The sequence below is a fragment of the Hippocampus bargibanti genome, linkage group LG19 (assembly GCF_051943395.1).
Source record: "Hippocampus bargibanti isolate YZ-2025 linkage group LG19, ASM5194339v1, whole genome shotgun sequence".
NCBI classification, from domain to species: Eukaryota; Metazoa; Chordata; class Actinopteri; order Syngnathiformes; family Syngnathidae; genus Hippocampus; species Hippocampus bargibanti.
In genome coordinates this window covers 15,364,197-15,386,476 of record NC_142752.1, presented here as the reverse complement: position 1 = coordinate 15,386,476, position 22,280 = coordinate 15,364,197, and the positions used below count along the sequence as shown (strand labels likewise).

Genomic DNA, 22,280 nt, shown 5'->3' with positions numbered 1-22,280 from the left:
CTGTACGTTTTTGCCCTACAAAGTACATGTATCATGCATTTTAAGACGTGTACGACGTACAAGAAAATCTGTATGGAAAAACGCACATTTGTCAATTATGGGTACCATCCGGTAGACACCGACTATCACGAAACGGCAAATCAATCAAGTCAAACGAGTTCGCCACGAGTGGTTTGATGCTACTGTGCGTATGCGCCTGCCGCCTGGGGATTTCCCATTGCATCATTCATCATGTAATTTCATCATTTATTAAGAATTAAGAATTAAATAATAATAATAATAACAATAATAATAATAATAATAATAATAATAATAATAATAATAATAAATTAAGAATATGCACAAAATGATATAACGAAACACATGTACAGTATAACATGTTAAACTACATAAATAAACACGTTTGGAAAAAAATATGGTGTACGATTATATTGTATTTTGTCAGGGAAAATACAACATTTTGAAAGGGCATGGAGCTGTGGAGGTTGACACGTAAGCTATCTATTAGCTATATGGCTGGCTAGCTGCACCTCCCGCATCGATTATTGTAACTCACTTCTCTTCGGTATCAATAACAAATTTCTCCATAAACTCAAACTCGTCTAAAATTCTTCAGCCCGGATCATCACTAGAAGCCCCTCCTTTCACCACATCACCCCTGTCCTCCAGCAACTCCACTGGCTACCTGTTAAACATCGAATCAAATTCAAAATACTTCTGTTTACATTCAAAGCCATCCATAACCTTGCCCCTCCCTATCTTTCTGACCTGCTTCAAATCTCGGTTCCCTCTCGGTCCCTCTGATCGTCATCCTCCCTTCACCTCTATGTGCCTTCTGCCCGTCTCACCACGATGGGATGCAGAGCTTTCAGCCGCTCTGCTCCCAAACTCTGGAATTCACTTCTGTCCGGTTAAAACTTCTCGTCTGTCTTTCCTGGTTCGCGTATTGTCTGGAGTTCACTTGATAAAAATATCAACAAGTACGATAGATGGTGAACAAAAAACTACTTTATTCTAATGAGACAGAGAAGGCACTTCTCGTCTCGGTGGGACGAAGACATGAGCACACGAGCAAAAAGAGAACAAAAAGACAAAGAGCAAAAGAGACCGAGCTCCCGCTCTGACAAGTTTTTAAACATACAGAGTGGCGATCTGTTGTCCAATCAGTTGCGGACAAGTCGACCTTTCCCGTCCAATCGGTTACGAACAACTCAGTGTTGGGCGGGTCTCAGATTGAAGTTGGAGCTGTTGCTTTTTTCTCCAACGACTATTAACTAATAAGACTGATAGTTTTATTTAACTAAATTAGACTGAAATTAGACGTGCACAATTCATAATATATACTAAGCTAAACATGAAAAAACATATGTTTACTTAATCTAAACATGAAATAACGTAATATGTTTACTAATGTGCATAAACACTGTATCATTCCCTCCTGTTGTACATTTAAACATCAGTTCATACATTTCCAAAAGATTTCATGGATGCACGTCATACTAATTGCACAGGGAACCATTCTAATCTCATCTATCCAACGTCTAATATTATTTAACTTACCATGGAGAAGGCGAAAAACCTCTATCACAATTTTGCTGCTGTGATATATATAACCTCTCCATTTTTGAGGGTTTTTAATGAGGAAAACTCCTTCTCGGCTCTCCGTTTCCTTTTTTTGCTTTTGTTCTTTGGAGCAACCACTCTCTGGCCATGGTGTACTATCCCTAGCTACAACACTGGGTCCCCTTCACGCATTTGTTGATACAAAACCTTTGCGTAATTCACCTGGGAATTAGTTATCATATTCATTAGCATTGTTCTTAAGCATGGAATAATACAACCAATGACTAAGAAAATAAGTACAATCACAATTGCGAATGGGATAAACATTCTGAGCAAAGTCTTATACCAAGAGCCCCCAAAGAGCCCGTCAAAGATCCACGGTTGATCAGGCCGGTGATCTTTGGCCATGGCATCTCTGAGATCCCTGACAACAGACAGAGCATCAGTCATGTTTATGGAATTCGCTTCTTCGGGTATGTACGTACAACAAGTATCACCCACCATAGCACAGACGCCCCCTTGTGGCGCTGTCAAAAGGTCCAAAACCATTCTATTTTGCAGCACCATTTGTCTAATTGCTGCAATTTCAGTGTTTTGCATTTCATCTACTTCCAAACTGGCGTTTACAAACACTTGAAACCTGTAGTCAATTGTTTCAATTCGTAGCATGTTTTTAGCTACTCCAATTTGTGGAAAAAGAGCTAACATTACCTTACTTCCCGTGCTATGGTGTTTGAATTGTTCTGGAACATCAGTTCCCCAGATCGAATCGTGGGGCTTAAACGACACTCTTCTTTTCACATGATGGTGTGCTGGACGACTGGTAATGATGAAAGTATTGTCAGTCACAGTAACAGGTGCGCACATACCGTAGGCTTTCGGAGGAATAAAAGAATACACTTTCCAACCACATAACCACCAAAGATGTGAAGATACAGGTAAAATGGTGACATTGGTGTTTAACGGTAGCACGTATAAACATCTATTCTCATCTATAAAACCTAAATTTTGACCTGTACCGTACATTGCAACGCATACTGGTAATCGCAATCCGCTCTCGGTCATAATCTGATTTTCAGTTTCCAAAATGGTATCCAAACTTGGAACAATCTCTCCTCTCGAAGCATTGCGAAGAATTGGAAAATGTTGATCAGGTTTATGCGAAGATATTAACATATACGCAGCTCGAGCCATTTTATCTCCAAATACCTTTGAATGCACTCTTTGTTGCGTTACAGAATGTGGCATAAAAGAACAAACAAAGCAATTACTTTTCCTATTTTGTTTAGCAATTACTGTAGCATAACGATACCACGTGTTTGATAACAACGGATTCCAGTCATGTTTTTCTCCTGCAAACGGTTGATATAATGCGTCCATGACACCTGAATTTTGGGCTTTTTTGTCAGGTGTTTCCATCCAGGCTGTCGGTCTGATGTGCGGTTTATTTTTGAACGGCGATGTCACGACTGGTGTTGTCAAAGATGACATCATGCATATAGTTACGGGAAAACCAGTGTGATGTTCACGAAAATCAGGACAGAGTCTCAAGTCCATGCATCCTGCAACCTTGTGGGTTACGATAACGAGTTGAATATCTGTCATTGTGCCAGTTCCAGTTCCTAACCAGTTCCCTTGAGTTATCTTTCTGACAATTCGTTTTGCTTCTTGGGCACAGCTATTTTGAACCCATTTTGTTTTGGGCTCAGAATGGACCACAACGGAGTCCCAACCAGTGGTCCAAGTCTTCCCTGACTTGATACGAGCGTACCAAGAACCATGAGGGTAATCACTTCAAGTTTGTCGTGCTTCGTTCCTGAGGATGTTAAGAGGAAATGAGATGATTCCTGCATCTTGTAGTGGCAAGCAGGCTACAGGATGTGCCATGCTAGGGCACTTTTCTGCCATCGTTGGTTGCAATGGTGGAGTTTGGCAGGCTGATGGAATGGGAGGCTTTACGTGCGTCATCTGGATTGCCTCCACTAATTCATACAGCAAGATGATGTGGACCAAACCCATGGCTATTGAGTGGTTTGGCTCCGTCTCTCTTCCACCTGCTCCGGATCTGGTTGGTGAACGATTTTGCAGTGGCTTTGATGCACCCAGGTGGATCTCTCGGCGATTTTGATGGCAGTTGGCGTGGTTATCAGCACGGTGAATGGCCCCTCCGACTTTGGTGCAGACCTTGATCAGCGCCTTCGGGGGGCCCAGTGTGACGAGCGCTCGAGTGCTAGGAGGCAGACCTCGAGCGACGGAATCTTGGTGATAGGGAAGGACCCGAAATACACGGCGTCACAGGCTTGGATGGATCAAGAGTCTTTACTGGAAACAGCATCAAATAATAACAAACAGGGAAGAGTGGAGGAAGATAACTGAATGACAGCAGACCTGGCAACACGGAAGTGGAAACGGCAATGACCAAAAATACTCCGACGGAGACGGTAGTGAGTGGGAGACAGATATAGTCAGAAGGCACCATCAGTGAATGACACTCAGCTGTGGGAACCCAGGTGAATGACGATTGGAGGGGCCGTCTCCCAAGATTGGCGGAGGAGGTGACAGGAGGGGGCGGGGCGCGCCCCGGATGGCAACAGTGATGTGACAGTGCCCCCCCCCCTCAAGGGACGCCTCTCGGCGGCCCACCAGGCTTGGATGGGTGAGCCGCATGGAACGCCCGGGTGAGGGATGGGTCGAGGATCCAGGAACGTGGGACCCATTGACGTTCCTCAGGTCCATAGCCCTCCCAGTCGACCAGATACTGCACTCCTCTGCCCCTGCGCCTGGAGTCTAGTATCTCCCGCACGGTGTAGACTGGTCCGTCGTCCAATATCCGGGGGGGAGGTGGGGGGGCGGGCGTGGGGGCTAAGGGGCTGGTCTCCACTGGCTTGAGGAGGGAAACATGAAACACGGGGTGGATCCGCATGGTGGGTGGTAGCCGGAGCCTCACCGAGACCGGGCTGAGGATGGCCTCGATGGGGAAGGGACCCGTGAAGCGTGGGCCCAGCTTGGCCGAGGACCCTGCCAGCCGAAGGTCCTTCGTGGATAGCCAGACCTCCTGCCCGACCTGGTAGCTGGGTGCTTGCCGCCGATGGCAGTCTGCCACCCGCCGGTTCCGGGATGCGGTGCGTGACAGGGCGTCCCTGGTCTCCTTCCAGACTCTGTGGGCCCGTCTGAGGTGAAGATCGATAGACGGGACCTCCACCTGGCCTTCCTGTGTGGGAAACAAGGGCGGCTGATAGCCACAGGCGGACATGAATGGGGACCGACCTGTGGCTGCGGAGACCAGGGAGTTGTGGCCGTACTCCACCCAGGGTAGGTGCAGGGCCCACGACGCCGGGTTGTGGAGGCACACGCACCGGAGGGCCGCCTCCAGGTCCTGGTTCTTCCTCTCCGTCTGTCCGTTGGTCTGGGGGTGGTAACCAGATGACAGGCTCGCCGATGCCCCTAGGGACCGACAGAAACGCTTCCATACCTTGGACACGAACTGCGGTCCCCGGTCCGACACGATGTTCGTCGGAATCCCGTGGAGACGGACGACATGGTTAACCAGGAGTTGAGCCGTCTCGGTGGCGGACGGCAACCTGGTTAACGGAACGAAGTGAGCCGACTTGGAGAATCGGTCCACTACGGTGAGGACGACCGTCTTGCCACGGGAGGGGGGAAGGCCTGTCACGAAGTCGACGGAGATGTGGGACCAGGGTCTGGACGGAACCGGTAGGGGCTGGAGGAGTCCGGCCGGGGGCTGGTGGGAGGCCTTTCCACGGGCGCAGGTCGGGCAGGCCTTCACGAAGAGGGTGATGTCCCTCCTAAACCCCGGCTACCAGAACCGTTGGGCGATGAGTTGGATCGTCCTGTTGACCCCCGGGTGGCAAGCTATCTTAGATGTGTGCCCCCAGATAAGCACCTCAGTGCGTAGAGGGGGGGGGGACGAACAGGCGATCCTTGGGACAGCCCCTGGGGATGGTGGTAGTTCCCTGGACTTGTTGGACTTTTCTCTCAACCTCCCACCTCAGGGCGCCCAGGATGCGCTGGGCCGGCAGGATGTTGGCGGTGGTCTCCTCCCTTTCTGCCGGCTCATGGATACGGGATAGGGCGTCGGGCTTGGTGTTCTGTGACCCTGGGCAGTAGGTGAGAGAAAAGTCAAAACGGGTGAGGAAGAGTGACCATCGGGCCTGCCGTGAGTTAAGTCTCTTGGCCGACCGGATGGCCGCCAGGTTCTTGTGATCCGTGTAGACAGTGAAGGGGTGTTTAGCTCCCTCAAGCCAGTGTCTCCATTCCTGCAGGGCCAGGACGACCGCCAGCAGTTCCCGATTGCCGACGTCGTAATTGGCTTCGGCGGGGCTGAGCCGGCGGGAGAAGAAGGCGCATGGGCGTAGCTTCTGGTCGGTGGTAGAGCGCTGGGAAAGGACGGCCCCTACTCCGGACTCGGATGCGTCAACCTCGACCGTGAACGGGAGCTCCGGGTCGGGATGACGCAGAACAGGGGGGTTGGTGAAGGCACGACGGAGGCGGTTGAAAGCCCCCTCAGCATCGGGAGTCCACCTGAAAGGGAGCTTGGTGGGCGTGAGGTTAGTGAGGGGGAGTGCCTTCTGACTATACCCGCGAATGAAGCGGCGGTAGAAGTTGGCAAACCCCAAAAACCGCTGAAGCTGCTTGCGCGTCTTTGGGATCGGCCATTCTACCACGGCCTTGGTTTTGGCGGGGTCGGCCCTGAGCTGCCCCTGCTCCACAACAAACCCCAGGAACGACAGAGAGCGGACATGGAAGTCACACTTCTCTGCCTTCACATAGAGCCGGTTTTGCAGGAGCCGCGCCAGGACCCGTCGGACGTGTTGCCGGTGTTCTTCTGCAGAGCGAGAAAAAATAAGAATGTCATCCAGGTATACAAAAACAAAAACATTGAGGAAGTCCCTGAGCACATCATTTATCAAATTCTGGAATACGGCAGGCGCGTTCGTGAGCCCGAACGGCATCACCAGGTATTCAAAGTGCCCTAAAGGCGTCTTGAAGGCTGTTTTCCATTCATCCCCCTCACGGCTTCGGACCAAATGGTAGGCGCTGCGAAGGTCTAATTTAGAAAAAATGGTGGCGGACTGAAGGGGCGCAAAGGCCGAATCCATGAGGGGGAGAGGGTATTTGTTGCGGATGGTGATGTCGTTCAGGCCCCGGTAGTCAACGCATGGGCGCAGGGATCAGTCCTTCTTGTCGATAAAGAAAAACCCTGCGCCCAGCGGGGAACGCGACGGGCGAATGAGTCCTGCCGCTAGAGAGGAGTCTATGTAAGTGCTCAGGGCTTCCCGTTCCGGTTGTGAAATGTGGTAAAGTCTGGAGTCCGGTAATGGAGCCCCTGGCTGCAAGTCAATAGCACAGTCATACGGTCGGTGGGGCGGCAGGGATTGGGCGTTGTCCTTGCTGAACACCTCCCGCAGGTCGTGGTAGCAATGTGGCACGCCTTTGAGGCAGATGGCCTCGGGCGGGCCACCGCGGGAGGGGTTACGCCCTGCCGTAGCCGACCGCAGGCAGTTAGCGTAGCAGTAGGGGCTCCAGCCCTGAATGGTGGGGCCCTCCCAAGAAATGGATGGGTCATGGGCCTTGAGCCAGGGGAGACCCAAGACCAATGGCGCGTTCCGGGAGGGCATAACAAGAAATTGGCGGTGCTCCACATGGTTGCCTGCCACTCGGAGCTTAAGTGGGGCCGTGAGGTGGGTGACCCGGGCTAATAATCGGCCATCCAGGTCGACGATCTCCTTAGGGGGAAGGAGATCTAAAAGTCGGCAGCCCAGCAGGTCGGCCAGGTGGGGGTCGATGATGCACCCGTCGGCCCCCGAGTCCACTAGTGCCCGCACTCTTTGGGAGCTGGAGGGGCCAAATAGTTCACTCTCCAGCTCCAACCGTGTGACTCGTGTAGTGGACTTAGCCCCCAACGGATTCCGTTTCGGCGGGGACTTACATTGGCCGTGGGTCCTAGGCTGGGGGCCTCGGGTGCGACGAGCCCTCGGGTTGGCGCGGTCGTCTCCCCCCCCTATCACCATCGGTTCAAAGAGTCCCTCCTGGGGCTGCGCGCGGTCGCTGCCGGGTGTGGTCGACCGAGGTCGGCTTCGGGGTACCTCGGGCCGTCGGTCGCTCAGCTCCTTTCGCCGCTCTCGAAGACGATGATCCAAGCCGATGACAATCCCGACGAGGTCGTCGAAGGTGGTGCCGGCGTCGCGGGTAGCCAACTCATCCTTTAGGTCGGAATTCAAGCCGCGACGAAACACCCCCCTCAACGCTCGGTCGCCGTAGCCGCTGCCAGCGGCCTGGATCCGGAAAGCGACGGAGTATTCTGCGGCCGAACGGGCCCCTTGGACGCAGTCGAGGATTCTCCCTTCCGCCTCGACCTCCGTCACTGGATGGTGAAACACCCGGCGTATCTCGGCTACGAAGTCCGGATACGAGGCGCACAGCTCCGGTCGGGACTCTCGTACCGCCAGCACCCATGATTCGGCTTCACCCGCGAGCAGGCTGGTGATGAAGGCAACCTTAGCCTCATCGCTAACGTAGGCGTCAGGATGTTGTTCAAACACGAGCGCACACTGCATTAGGAATTGAGCGCAGCGCTCGGTTTCGCCTGCGTAGCGTGAGGGTTGGGGTAGCGGGGGCGTGCGCCTGCCCACGGGCGGGGGGGAAGGAACAGAGAGGGTGGCGATGCATTTTTCCATCTCCTTGAGGCGTTGAGCCAGCGAGGTAGTGGCGTAGCGCATTTCCTCAATCGCCTGGGCCAGCTGGCTCGAACGCTCCGCCTCTTGTACAAGGGCGGTAAAATACCTGTCATCGCCGGCGGGGTCCATGGGTGGTCGGAGTATTGTGTGACGAGCGCTCGAGTGCTAGGAGGCAGACCTCGAGCGACGGAATCTTGGTGATAGGGAAGGACCCGAAATACACGGCGTGACAGGCTTGGATGGATCAAGAGTCTTTACTGGAAACAGCATCAAATAATAACAAACAGGGAAGAGTGGAGGAAGATAACTGAATGACAGCAGACCTGGCAACACGGAAGTGGAAACGGCAATGACCAAAAATACTCCGACGGAGACGGTAGTGAGCGGGAGACAGATATAGTCAGAAGGCACCATCAGTGAATGACACTCAGCTGTGGGAACCCAGGTGAATGACGATTGGAGGGGCCGTCTCCCAAGATTGGCGGAGGAGGTGACAGGAGGGGGCAGGGCGCGCCCCGGATGGCAACGAGATGTGACACCCAGCAGCCTCTCTGTTCCTGCAAAGGGAACACAGGACTGCGGCAGTACATGTGCTGTGGACCTCTTTGTTGTTGTAAAAATTTTTACACAATTTTGCCAACAAAATGCTTGGATCCGATTCATTCTTTTAGAATAAAATGCAACTGGTCTCAGCTTTTGTCCATGCTTTTGTAACAGGACTGAAGTCATGTATTTGTCTTTGCAGTCAACTGTTTGAACAAAAGGTTTGTCATAGTCAGGTAAGGCTAAGACGCTAGTGTTTGCTATCAAATTTTTTAATTCTGTAAATGCTTTACTGCCCTCTTCGGTCCACTGAATAGAGTCTTTCGGTGCCATTTCGTCTTGGTATATAAGTGTCAATAATGGTTGGGTCACTTGTACATAATGCGGAATCCAAGTTCTTCAATAATTGCACAGTCCCAAAAACGTCATCATCTGTTTTTCCGTCTTAGGTCGAGGAACCTGCAAAATTGTCTGTTTTCTCTTAGTTGTCAACTCTCTTCCCTTTCTTGACAAAAGATGTCCTAAGAAAACTACTTCTTTTTGACAGAACTGCAATTTATCCAAAGAAGCTTTGTTACCTGTATTCGCTAAATATTGGAACAAAGCTTGTTCTCATCTTCAGTCGGTGAAGCAATTAAGATGTCGTCAACATACAAAAGAATCTGAGAAGATTCAGGATGTTTAAAATCAGCAATACACTAAGACATTTCCTGTGAAAAAATTGTAGGACTATCTGTAAACCCTTGTGGTAATCTTGTATATGTATATTTTTTCCCATTAAATGTAAATCCGAACCAATGACGTGAATTTTTGTGTAACGGAATGGAGAAAAAGGCATTGCTCAAATCAATTACTGTAAACCATTTTTTGTCAGGTTTTAAACTGTTCAAAAATGTGTGCGGGTCTGGCACACACGGAGCACGTGATTGTATGGATTTATTTATCTGTCGTAAATCATGCACCATTCTCCAAACTCCAGATTCCACTTTTTTAACAGGAAATATCGGTGTATTACATTCACAAGTTGGGTCTTCAATCAAAATACCAGCTTTCACCATATCCCGTATTACAGGGGTGATGCCAATAATAGCATCCTGTTTTAATGGATATTGTTTAAGTCTTGGTCGATAAGTCGTTTTAGGCAATACTTCAACTGGTTTCGCTGTTTTAAGTAAGCCCACATCAGTTTTTCCCGATGACCAAAGGGTGGCAGGGACGTCTGGAAAGTCCTCCGTCCCTAAAGTGGCCATCAGTCATAATTCTAGTGAATCGACCTTTACTGGGTCCCCCATAGCGTCAACTACGAAGGACTCCAGAAAATTCACTTTTTTGGGTTTATACCCTTCTTCTGTTGGTATTAACGCTATTTACAATTGTTGTAACAGGTCTCTCCCCAACAAATTTATAGGACACTCTCCACTCAAGACCATAGTGACCTTGTATGGAGTTAGTCCCTCATCTAAAATTTTTATTGGTTTGGAAATCGGTAACAATGTCACTTTCCCATCTGCAGATACCACAGAAATTTGTTGTCGACTCGGAGTGACACCTGGAGTGGTGTCTCTTAACACTGATCTGCATGCACAACTATCGCAAAGAAATTTGACATCCTTTTTCCCGATTTTTAGCCAATAATAAGGTTTTTCGTTTTCCGGTAAGGTCAAGGCAAACACATTAGTCAAATCCAAGATTTCAACTGGTTTTATTGATTCCCATTTCTCACTGTTGTGATTGTTGTCATCAGTGTTGAAATGGGGTTCCTCACGTCAATCTGAATGTTTTGTTTTCTGTCCTTCACCATATCGCGTATTATATGGTGGAGGTCTGTAAGATTTCCCATGTTTCCTTTTCGGTATAGGTTTCTTTTTGCAGTGGCGAGCAATATGCCCTACACTGCCACAACTGTAGCATCGATCATTGTGCGGCATCCGTCTCTTCATCCGATCCTGGTATAACACGTTCTCCATTATGTTACCCATGGTAGATGCCATCACATGTTCCATCGGCGAATTCGCACCATTTCCCCACTTTTTTCTCACCACTTCTTGGGCGTGGATTGCCCACTCCATGAGATCAACCAACCTTCCAGTCCGGTGTTGGACATAATGTTTGCGAATGAAATCTCCAATTTCCGGCGTCAAATTCTGCAAAAATGTTTGCTTGAATTGGTTGACATATCAGAATCAGAATCAGAATACCTTTATTCGTCCCGCAATGGGGAAATTTGCAGTCCACAGCAGCAATTGAAGAGGGATGGGGTTGGGGTGGGAGTGAAAGGATAGAAATATATATGGAATTCTCATCAGCAGATTCAGGAATACAGCAGTGGTTTCGAAAAACATTTTCCAAGCGTCCCCGAAAAATGTTAATATCTTCCCCACGTAACTGTCTACAATTCTGAATCAAGCCAAAGTTTGGTGTTTTTTTCCATAATGTTCGGATGTTTTCACAAATCAATCTTCGTTGGGTTGTCGCTTCCTCGTACGTCATGTTCGTTCCCATCGATGTTTTCCCAGTAAAGTCACCTTTCACCCGATTCCAATGGTGTCCCAAGCATCTCCTGAGAACTTTAAGTGTTTCTTGTCCATTCAACTGATAAGAAGCACATAATTCCTCAAAATTCTCAGTCCAACTTTCTGCATTTTCAACAACATCACCTCTTGTTTATAGAACGGTTTTTGCACATCTACATTTGCACAGTATACAGTTGACATTTTTATTTTGTTATGCTTAGAATATCTTGTTTTCTATCCTTTCACTCCCACCCCAACCCCATCACTCTTCAATTGCTGCTGTGGACTGCAAATTTCCCCATTGCGGGACGAATAAAGGTATTCTGATTCTAGTCCTTTACACGCCTCTGCGACATCACTGTCGCCCCATGGCCGATAAACCAAGATAGTTTGATCATGTATGCTTGAAGAATTAGGATTTGCTACCTGAATGAGTGGCAAAGCGTCACAGTCGCTTCCATTATTCATTTTAATTCCATTCAACTCTTCAAACGGATACAATTGTCCAGAACAATTTGCTTTGCTCCTTGTACGCGAAGAGACACAATCAGCAGCAATCTGATTTGCCATATCAGGTTGTAATCCTCGTATTCCTCCAGTAGGGGTCATAAGCGCTCCATTCTGCTGGTCTGCCCAACAGACATTTGGAGTCATCACCGGGGGGGCCCACCCAGGGGGGCCCACCCGCCCCACAGGGGTTGAACAAATGGCGTCCTCCCCTTTCTTCAGCCCTGCGGAGGAGGGGTAGAAGGAGGAGGGGGAAGAGAAGAAGTGGTAGGAGGGGGGTTGTGGCGCCTGCCCGGGGCAGCCCCCCGCCTCTCCCCCTCGCCTCCCGTGGGGGAGCTCTGGGGATTGAAACAATGGCTGCTTTCCATTTTCCACCAACTTTTCATTGGGACGTGCAACAGACGAAGCCACAGTCTCATCGTCAGAGCTCACTTTGGAAGACATTGCAACTATCGCTTTCTCCTCTTTTTTCATTCGTTTGGCTTCCATTTCCCTCTCCCTGATTTTTGCTTGCGCAATCCAAGCTTCGCAGGCAATTATCTCGGCATGTATCTTTCCAAGAGATTTTTTCATCGCGGATGCTTCCTGAAGTTTCAATCGAAACATGATTTCCCTCAAAGGTTGTAGTTGCAACGCACCAGAGAACGTACTACAGTCCATCCACTTCTTGCAATAAAGTTCGCTACCTGGGAACTTTTTGGACATAAACTCTACGTCCCTATGAATTGGGGTCTTTTTAGAAAAAATAGCACCCTTTTTCACGATTGCAACAACAAATTCCTTCTTTAACTATCACCAGAAAGGAAGCACACCTCGCGATGTTGATTCAAACCCAAGAACAAAGGGCGTGATTCGTGCCAATCCTCAGCCAGGATGCGCGTTCACGCACACACAAAAGGAATGCTCTTACACACACACGCACACACACACACACCAACGGCTCAAATGACTTCGCCCCCACCCTTTTGTCTCTCCGAGACAAAGAACTTTCTCTGTGCCACTATGCTAGCATAGACAAACCAAGTTAAGAATGTATTTTTGATCTTATTTCTTTCCTCTCGACTCCGCACTATAGCAGCTGCCCTAAAATACTTCCGCTTTTCAGAATAAAAGCGGTCCACCACACAAACTGAATCCCAGCTATCACCACCTTGTGAACAATATTCTTTCGCTGGAAAACTTCCGAATCACAATTTGGCGTGTGGATGTCTCGTGCACATTAATATGCACTCCTCCGCCGGCATACGTATTCTCATTTGGCCACCTTGCCTAACGAAAATCGCTTCACACCGGTTCGTACGTGAGTCAAGTGGAAGAGACCGTCTCTGGCCAGGAGTAGTCTCACAATGCATTCAAACAATGGCTGCTAGCTAGCGCGCTACTTACTTAGTGAACTTTTGAATACTGCCGTGTAGTCCTCCAGCCAGAACGTTAGGAGCCACAACGCCACCAGAAAGGAGTGATTCTTTCCGTCTCTCGCGCGGAGGATTGCACGAGCAGGCTTCAGTGAAGAACGAAAAAAATCTTCGTTTCTTCCGCAGGTCGCAGCCAATCAAAGAGCAGGTTCGACGCGCATCTCTATGCGTGCCTCCCGTCAAAATTATAAAACGGGCCAACCACCAGGAGCTTCTTTAGCTGTGTTCCCGTCTCGCCTTGACTGGGTCGCCCAGGTGGTAGTCCTCACGCTAAGGCTGGTTGACTGGCACGGGTTTCTTGGCACCAATTAATGTTCGGTTAAAACTTCTTGTTTGTCTTTCCTGGTTCGCGTATTGTCTGGAGTTCACTTGATAAAAATATCAGCAAGTACGATAGATGGTGAACAAAAAACTACTTTATTCTAATGAGACAGAGAAGGCACTTCTCGTCTCGGTGGGACGAAGACATGAGCACACGAGCAAAAAGAACAAAGAGACAAAGAGCAAAAGAGCAAAACGCGCAATACAGAGTGGCGATCTGTTATCCAATCAGTTACGAACAAGTCGACCTTTCCCGTCCAATCGGTTACGAACAACTCAGCGTTGGGCGGGTCTCAGATTGAAGTTGGAGCTGTTGCTTTTTTCTCCAACGACTATTGAGCTAATAAGACTGATAGTTTTATTTAACTAAATTAGACTGAAATTAAACGTGCACAATTCATAATATATACTAAGCTAAACATGAAAAAAACATATGTTTACTTAATCTGAACATGAAATAACGTAATATGTTTACTAATGTGCATAAACACTCTATCACATGACAAATGCTTTGTCTGTTATCAGGGATCTCAGAGATAGGAATTAGAACCCAATATTTAACAAGGTCCCCTTCGGGTGGACAACTGAAGTGGAGGGGCAGTTCAACCGCCTCTGCCAAGCCTTTTCCAATCCCCCAGTCCTACGTCATCCCGATCCGGACCTCGCATTCACGGTCGAAGTCGACGCATCCGAGTCCGGAGTGCGGGCTGTCCTGTCCCAGCGCTCCCTTACCGTCCAGAAACTTGGCCCATGTACCTTCTTCTCTCGCCGTCTCAGCCCCGCAGAAGCCAACTATGATGTAGGCAACCGGGAACTGTTGGCGGTCATCCTGGCTCTACAAGAGTGGAGACACTGGCACTGAGATCTCGCATCCACGAGGCGGCAGAGAAGGAGGAAACCATCACCAACATCCTGCCGGCCCAACATATCCTGGGGGCCCTGCAGTGGGAGGTAGAGAGGAAGGTCCAGGAAGCCCAGGGGAGCAACCCCAACCCCAGGGGTTGCCCGGTGGATCACCTGTTCGTTCCCCCCGCGCTACGCACCAAGGTGCTACTCTCGGACACACCCCAGGAGGGCCAGGTGGAGGTCTCGGCCATTGAACACCACCTGAGACGGGCCCACTGAATATGGAAGAAGACCAGGGTCGCCCTGTCGCGCACGGCCGCCCGGAACCAGCAAGTCGCGGACCGTCGTCGCTGACAGGCACCCAGCTACCAGGTCGGGCAGGAGATGTGGCTATCCACGAGGGACCTCCGGCTGGCCGGGACTTTGGCCAAACTGGGCCCCCGCTTCGCAGGTCCCTTCCCCATCAAGGCCATCCTCAGCCCGGTCTCGGTGAGGCTTCGGCTGCCACCCACGATGCGGATCCATCCTGTTTTCCATGTCTCCCTCCTCAAGCCAGTGGAAACCAGCACCCTAGCCCCCACGCCCGCCCCCCACCTCCCACCCCGGATGTTGGACGACGGCCCGGTCTACACTGTGTGGGAGATACTGGACTCCAGGCGCATGGGCAGGGGAGTGCAATACCTGATCGACTGGGAGGGCTATGGGCCGGAGGAACGTCAATGGATCCACCGTTCCTGGATCCTCGACCCATTGCTCACCCAAGCATTCCTTTCAGCTCACCCCTCCAAACCTGGTGAGCCGTCAAGAGGCATCCGTTGAAGGGGGGCACTGTCACATCTTCGTTGCCATCAGGAGCGCTCCCCTCCCCTCCGGTCTCTTCCTCTGCTGCTCCTCTGAGACGGCCCCTCCCTTCCTGGCTCACCCGGCTCACACACCTGTTCCCCGTTCCCGCAATTGTGCCTTCTGGCTATAAAAGCCACACCTTCCGTACGTTCGTTGTCAGAGTATTCTTGGAAGTTCCCCGCTGCTACCACACCACCAGGTCTGTTCAGTTTTCACCCTCATTGTCACCTCTTTGTTTGTTATTTTTGTGCGTGTCTCAGTAAAGACTCTTTTTTGGAACTGTCTCACCGTGTATTTTGGATCCAACCATTTCCTCCTTCCGTCATCCCTCGAGTCTTGTCATTACGCCTCGAGTGGACATGAACATGTTCTGACCCGTCAAAGTTTATCCAGTATAACATCCTTTCACTCGATGCCAATGATGCCCCAGACATCTCCTGAGAACCTTCAGTGTCTCTTGCCCATTCAGCTGATAAGAAGCACACAATTCCTCAAAACTCTCAGTCAAGCTTTCCGCATTCTCAACAAAATCGCCTAATCCTTTGCACGCTTCAGCCACGTCACTGTCACACCATGGTCTATACACAAAAATAGTTCGGGCCTGCAAGCCTGTAGAATTCGGGTTAGCAACTTGAACAACAGAAAAAACTTCACAATTACTTGCATCATTCACCTTAAAATTATGCCACTATCCAAGTGGATACAATTGTTCAGAACGACTTGTTTTGCTTCTGGTACGTGTGATAACACCATCACTACCACAAGAAAATTGATCTGCAAAGTCAGGTTGCAATGACTGTATCCCCCAGAGGGGGTCATGAGCGCTTCATGTTGCTGATCTGCAAAAGTCACAGTTGGAGTCACCACCGGGGGGGCGACTCGCTGGCCTCCCTCCCCTTCAAAGCAGCGAAGGAGAGGGAGGCGGAGGAGGGGGGCTGGGCCGTCCACTCTCCCCAGGCCCCGCTCCTCCCCAGAGCAGAAAAGGAGGGGGGCTGAGCTGCCGACTCTCAGGGCAGCACACAGTTCCTCCCCAGGCCTCCCATGGGGGCTCTCTGTAGCCTGAAACAATGACTGGTTTTCTGCCGCCATGAGGTCTATTCTCTGACGGTGACGAGCAACAGTCTCAACGTCAGAACTCATTTTTTAAAGACATTGCAGCAACCATAGCTCTCTCCGCTTTTTTTTACCTGTTTCACTTCAAGCTCATTTTCCCTAATTGGCGCCTGTTCAAGCCACGTTTCACACGCCAAAATCTCAGCTCATCTTCCGTAGAGGTCTTCCAACCGCAGATGCCTCCTGGAGCATAAAATGAAACATAAGAACTTTTAATGGCTGAACTTGCAAAGCACCAGAAAATTCTCCACGCTGCATCCATTTATCACAATAAACCTCACATCCTGGAAACTTCTTCGCCATAAATTCAGTATCCCGGTGGATTGGGGTTTTCTCAGAAAAGATTGCACCCATTGTATCAAATCACCACAGTTCACCAACAATTTTCTCCTGTTTCCTTTTGTCCCAGCAAAGCACACACCCGCTGTGTTAACTCAAACAAAAGAAGACTCTCACTGTGTCAACGTCTCCAACCAAGCGACGTGCTCACATACACACACAATGAACGCACACACACACACGCGCACACACGCACACGCACTCACGCGCACACTCTGACAAGCAGCTCAAATAGCTCCACACCCGACCCCCCTTTTGTTCAAGAACTTTCTGTCACACAAAGAAACTTCTCCAGCTCACCACCCAGCTAAAATCAACCAAACTGAATGCATTAATATCACGGAAAATCTCCGATCAATTGCAGCTGGAATTAAACAAAAAAAAACACAAAATCGTCCGAATCCGAAAATTAATCTTTCATCAGCCCTCGCACCAAAAATAAATTCCAGAAGTTCACCCCTCGTGAAGAATCTTTTCCTGGAAGATTCCGGTCTTATGTTCCGTTAGCCGGCGTGCGACAGCGAACTCAATGACCCGAAATGGCATCAACTAGTCACGCGCGAAAACTCCACGCATAGGCTACAAATAGAATGGTTCGCCTAGACCACTGAAATTCGGATTACAAGCCTGAGATACGCAGATTAACTGTGAATAGAATTACTTTTGGCCGAAAGAATTCCACAATACGTTCAATCAAAAGAGCTGCATGCTGGCGTCACCCACCGGTAAAACTTGTCGAAGTCTTCCATGCAGTCAGGACAGGAGGAAGGACAAAGGGGCCACCACTCCAAAGGAATCGTTTGTCTCTCGTGGTCAGTCACACGCAGGCACCCCCACTCGCTCCGGTCCAGAGACTCTTGGCATGGGTTTCTGGCACCAATTTATGTTCGGTTCTAATTCTTGTATCTCTTCCTGGTTCTGGTTCGACGGAGCTTTATTATGAAATACCAGCGGGGACCATATATGGCGAACAGAAAACACTACTTTATTCTTGCAAACAATGAAAGGACATGTCTAGTTGGAGCGGGGAGCCAAGAGAGAAAAGGCCGCCCCTTTCACCTAGTTTTATCACACAGCAGCGATGACATCGCCTGGACCAGGCCTATCAGCAACGGGGAGGGGTTGGGAGAACATTATACACTGAAAATGAATATTTGTTGCATCCTACTGATGCAACAAGTTATCTAATAAGCTACATACATCCATATAGACTAAACTAAACATGACATAACATAGGATGTTTACGGATGTGTATAAAAACACTCTATCACCTCATGTCTCTTCACATGGCAGAAGAGACTCAAGCTCAACAGGGTCTTCTTTCCCAGCTGATTCCGCCAAGCCTGTTTCCTTGGCTGTGTTTTCGCTAGAGAGTGGGTAGGAACAGTGGGAATCCCATTCATCCATTCATGCGCGTCACTAATTAAATTAAGGCATTTTGGCTACCTCAACAGAATCATAGTTACTCCTGCTGTTTACCCGCGCTTCGTTGAATTTCTTCACTTTGACATTCAGAGCACTGGGCAGAAATCATATCGTGTCAACACACGCCGCGGGCCTTCGCAATGCTTTGTTTTAATTCAACAGTCGGATTCCCCTGGTCCGCACCAGTTCTAAGCCAGCTGCTAGGCACCGGCCGAGACCACCCGGCGGAGGGACGCACCCCAGGCGACCGCCGTCCGCCCCCTGCCAGCGGGGTTGGAGCTGCCGGATGAGGAACGGGTGGAGTGCGCCGCCGCGGAGGGAACCCGCCGGGTGACAGAGCTGAAGAGATCCGCGGGCAGGAATGCGTGTCCAGATTCGCCGCCGACACGAACGCCTTCCCCCAGGGCCTGCGGGGACGCCTGGCAGGGAGCCGACAACAGAGGGGGGTCGCCGGGGGATCCGCGTCGATTGGCCAGTGCGGTGGGGTCCCCCTGCCCAGTGCTGCGACACCAAGACGACAGCCCCACCGCATACGACCCTGAATCCCGCCGGGACGGTTCCGCACCCGCACACCGGGTTCAAACGGTCACGAAGTTACTGATCCGAATTGCCGACTTCCCTTACCCGCCTTGTTCTGAAATGCCAAGGGCTTTTCACCTTGGAGACCTGCTGCGGATATGAGTACGGCCTGTAACGTGACTTACATCTTCTCCCTCGGATTTTCAAGGGCCGACGGGGGCTCACCGGACGCCGACGGAACCACGACGCTTTCCAGGGCGCGGGCCTCTCTCTCGGGGCGAACCAATTCCAGGGCGCCCTGCCCTTCACCTGAAAGGTGCACCGGCGCGGGAAAGACTCGGCGGGCCGTGGAAGACCGGAAGACGGACGGCGCCGACGAGTGCGCGCACCTCTCCGCCCCTCCAGGTTCGGGGATCCGAACCCGACTCCCTTTCGATCGGCCGGGGGCGACGTAGGCCATCGCCCCTCGCTTCCGAATGCCGCTTGACCATCCGCTAGGACTGACTGACCCATGTTAAACTGCTGTTCACATGGAACCCTTCTCCACTTTGGCCATAAAAGCTCTCGTTTGAACATTTGCTACTACCATCAAGATCTGCACCCGCGGCGCTCCACCCGGGCTCGCGCCCGAGGCGTCCGCGCCGACGTGCCGGTGACGGCCGGGTGTGGGCCCGATGCTCCAGCGCCATCCATTTTCAGGGCTAGTTGATGCGGCAGGTGAGTTGTTACACACTCCTTGGTGGGTTCCGACTTCCATGACCACCGTCCTGCTGTCTCTATCAACCAACACCTTTGGCGGGGTTCTGCTTACCAAAAGTGGCACACTGGGCGTCTCGCATTCCACGCCAGGCTCCAAGCCAGTGAGCCGAGCCTCTTACCCATTTAAAGTTTGAGAATAGGTTGAGGCCGGTTCGGCCCCAAGGCTTGTCATTGGCTTTACCAGATGAAACTGCGAGCACCAGCTATCCTGAGGGAAACTTCCGAGGGAACCAGCTACTAGATGGTACTATTAGTCTTTCGCCCCTATACCCAGGTCGGACGATCGATTTGCATATCAGGACCGCTGTGGGCCTCCACCAGTTTCCTCTGGGTTCGCCCTGCCCGGGCATAGTTCACCATCTCTCGGGTCCCATCGCGCACGCTCTTGCTCGACCTCCCCCACGCTGCGAGCGAGGTGGGCCGGTGGTGCGCCCGAACCCCACAGGGCCGGGATCCCACCGATGGGCCAGACGACGCCGCCGGGCCCCTTTTTTACTTTCATTGCGCTGAGTCCCAATTATTCCGCCGCCCTGTGTCTCGCGCGCACATTGAACTTCTTGGTCCGTGTTTCAAGACGGGTCGGGTGGGCTACCGACATCGCAATGGACCCCTAGTGCTGTACGTGCCGGCCGGTCCCCGCCCTGGCAGCACTGCGTGCCCAGCGTGCACTGAGGACAATATGTGCGCTGAAAGGCGGCCGCGCCGGGGGCGGGGGGCCCCGGCCACAAGAAGCGGAAGGCGCAGAGTTACGTCCCTAATCTCCGAGGGGAAGCGGCAATGTCTTTGCACGGCAGCGCTGTAAAACTTGGGGGGGGGGTCAATTTCGCTGTTTTCTATCCATTTTCTCACACTCTCTATCATCTGCCTGTCTCTTTAATGTTTAACCCCCCCCCCACTGCTGCGTTCTTGACCAATCACGTGGCTTTAAGCAAAGACTGGGGGCAGGGAATAAAGGACAAAAAGAAAGTCGGCTGCCATTTCCTTGTTAGGAACAACACATCACAGCTCCGTGTGTATCCCGAAAAATAGTTCGTATGCCAAGGTTAAATTTTCATCAATTTAACGTTCGTAAGCCAAGGGGTTCGTTAACCGAAGTATCAGTGTATCAAGAATGTGCGGTGGTTTGCATTTGGGCACAAGCTTCACCTAAAGTTCAAAAACGGGTGAGTCGATTGTTTCTACTGCGTGACGCCTGAAACAGCGGATGATGGTGTTAAAAACTTTGACTCTTATCACCATCTGCTTTGGGTTGTAGTCTTGACAAAGAAGTTGCTAAACTTCTGGAGCTGAAGGCGCAGCTGGGAGTAGATGATGGAAAGAATCAGTTTGTTCTTAAAACAGCAAACGTTATTTCATTGTGGTACAACTGACTCGATATATATTTTATAATTATTGAAACCATTCAAGCAGGCATGCACAATTATTAAAATACAGGTAACATCCGATTTACGACCGGAACGGGTTACGACCACCCGTACTTACGATCACGACCGCCAGAGTATAGAGTGTAGGGTATAGAGCAGGGGTGCTCATTACGTTGCTCGCGATCTACTGGTCGATCGCGGAGGTAGTACTGGCCGATCGCAGCGTGACAGTAAAAAAAAACATTTATCAGCCTATCAAACGTCCCATCACTTTATTGACATACAGGGCAACCATTCAGATGACAACTAAATTTTGACATTTGGGTCGCCGCATATGCGTAAACAATGACGCTAAACGCAGCGAAATTTACAAGATAGTCAGCGAATTCCCTCAGATTATAAACCCTTGCTAAAACATATGGTGATCAAAATGAGTGAGAAAGCTGGACCAAGTAAGAAGGCAAAACCATATTACTTTCATACGGAATGGGAGGTGGACTTTTTCTTCGCGGTGTCATTTTCAAAATGCGTATTGCCAAGTGCAGGCAGACTTCTTGAATTACCAGTGCATAATCCACAAACAAGCGTCATGCACTAAAATGCTCAACATGAGGAAATGTGCTACATCCTTGACTGCATTATTCGGCTCCACTTATTTATGTGAGTCAGGCTTTTCCTACATGAAGATCATGAAGTCCAAATACCGTTCCACCATGACTGATGAACATTTGGAAATGTGCTTGAGGCTGGCTGCCAGCAGCGACTGTCCCTGGCTGATTAAATTCAGTGCAAGTCATCAAAGTAAACTGAGGTAACTACAAAAATGTTACTAGTCATTTATTATGTTATGTATACGTAGTTATTGTGTGTTGTGCAATATTGGCTTTTTCAGTTATGCAAGGTACATCAACATACATTGTACATACAAAGAATCCTTAATACGTTTGAAAATAATTGTCTTGCATTTTTGTAGTGGGTAGATCATTTTGACTTGGTTGTTGTAAAAGTAGCTCGTATGCTGAAAAAGTGTGAGCACCCTTGGTATATATATATATATATATATATATATATATATATATATATATATATATATATATATATATATATATATATATATATATATATCATCTCATCTCATTTTCCGTACCGCTTATTCCTCATTAGGGTCGCGGGGGTTGCTGGAGCCTATCTCAGCTGTCTTCGGGCACGAGGCGGGGGACACCCTGAATTGGTTGCCAGCCAATCGCAGGGCACACTCTCACACTCACACCTAGGGACAATTTGGAATGGTCAATCTGCCTGCCATGCATGTTTTTGGAGTGTGGGAGGAAACCGGAGGACCCGGAGAAAACCCACGCGGGTCCGGGGAGAACATGCAAACTCCACACAGGCTGGACCGGGACGCGAACCGGCGACCTCTGCACTGTGAAGCCAGTGTGCTAACCACTCGACTACCGGGCTGCCTATATATATATATATATATATATATATATATATATATATATATATATA

The 22,280-nt window shown here is 50.0% G+C and overlaps 1 long non-coding RNA gene and 1 pseudogene across 2 annotated transcripts; both read right to left on the bottom strand.

Annotated features, from left to right (window-relative positions):
• Positions 1-4,674: 4,674 nt before the first annotated feature.
• On the bottom strand, positions 4,675-5,162 carry LOC148884099 (uncharacterized). Of its 2 annotated transcripts, none has more exons than XR_016118424.1 (3): positions 5,036-5,162; positions 4,866-4,969; positions 4,675-4,774 (listed from the first exon to the last, which is right to left on the bottom strand). It is a non-coding gene; the product is annotated as an uncharacterized LOC148884099 (long non-coding RNA). The 2 variants fall into 2 exon arrangements; XR_016118425.1 differs by having other exon boundaries at positions 4,871-4,969.
• Positions 5,163-18,766: 13,604 nt separating this feature from the next.
• LOC148884098 (28S ribosomal RNA) lies at positions 18,767-19,966 on the bottom strand (annotated as a pseudogene).
• Between the last annotated feature and the right edge of the window lie 2,314 nt (positions 19,967-22,280).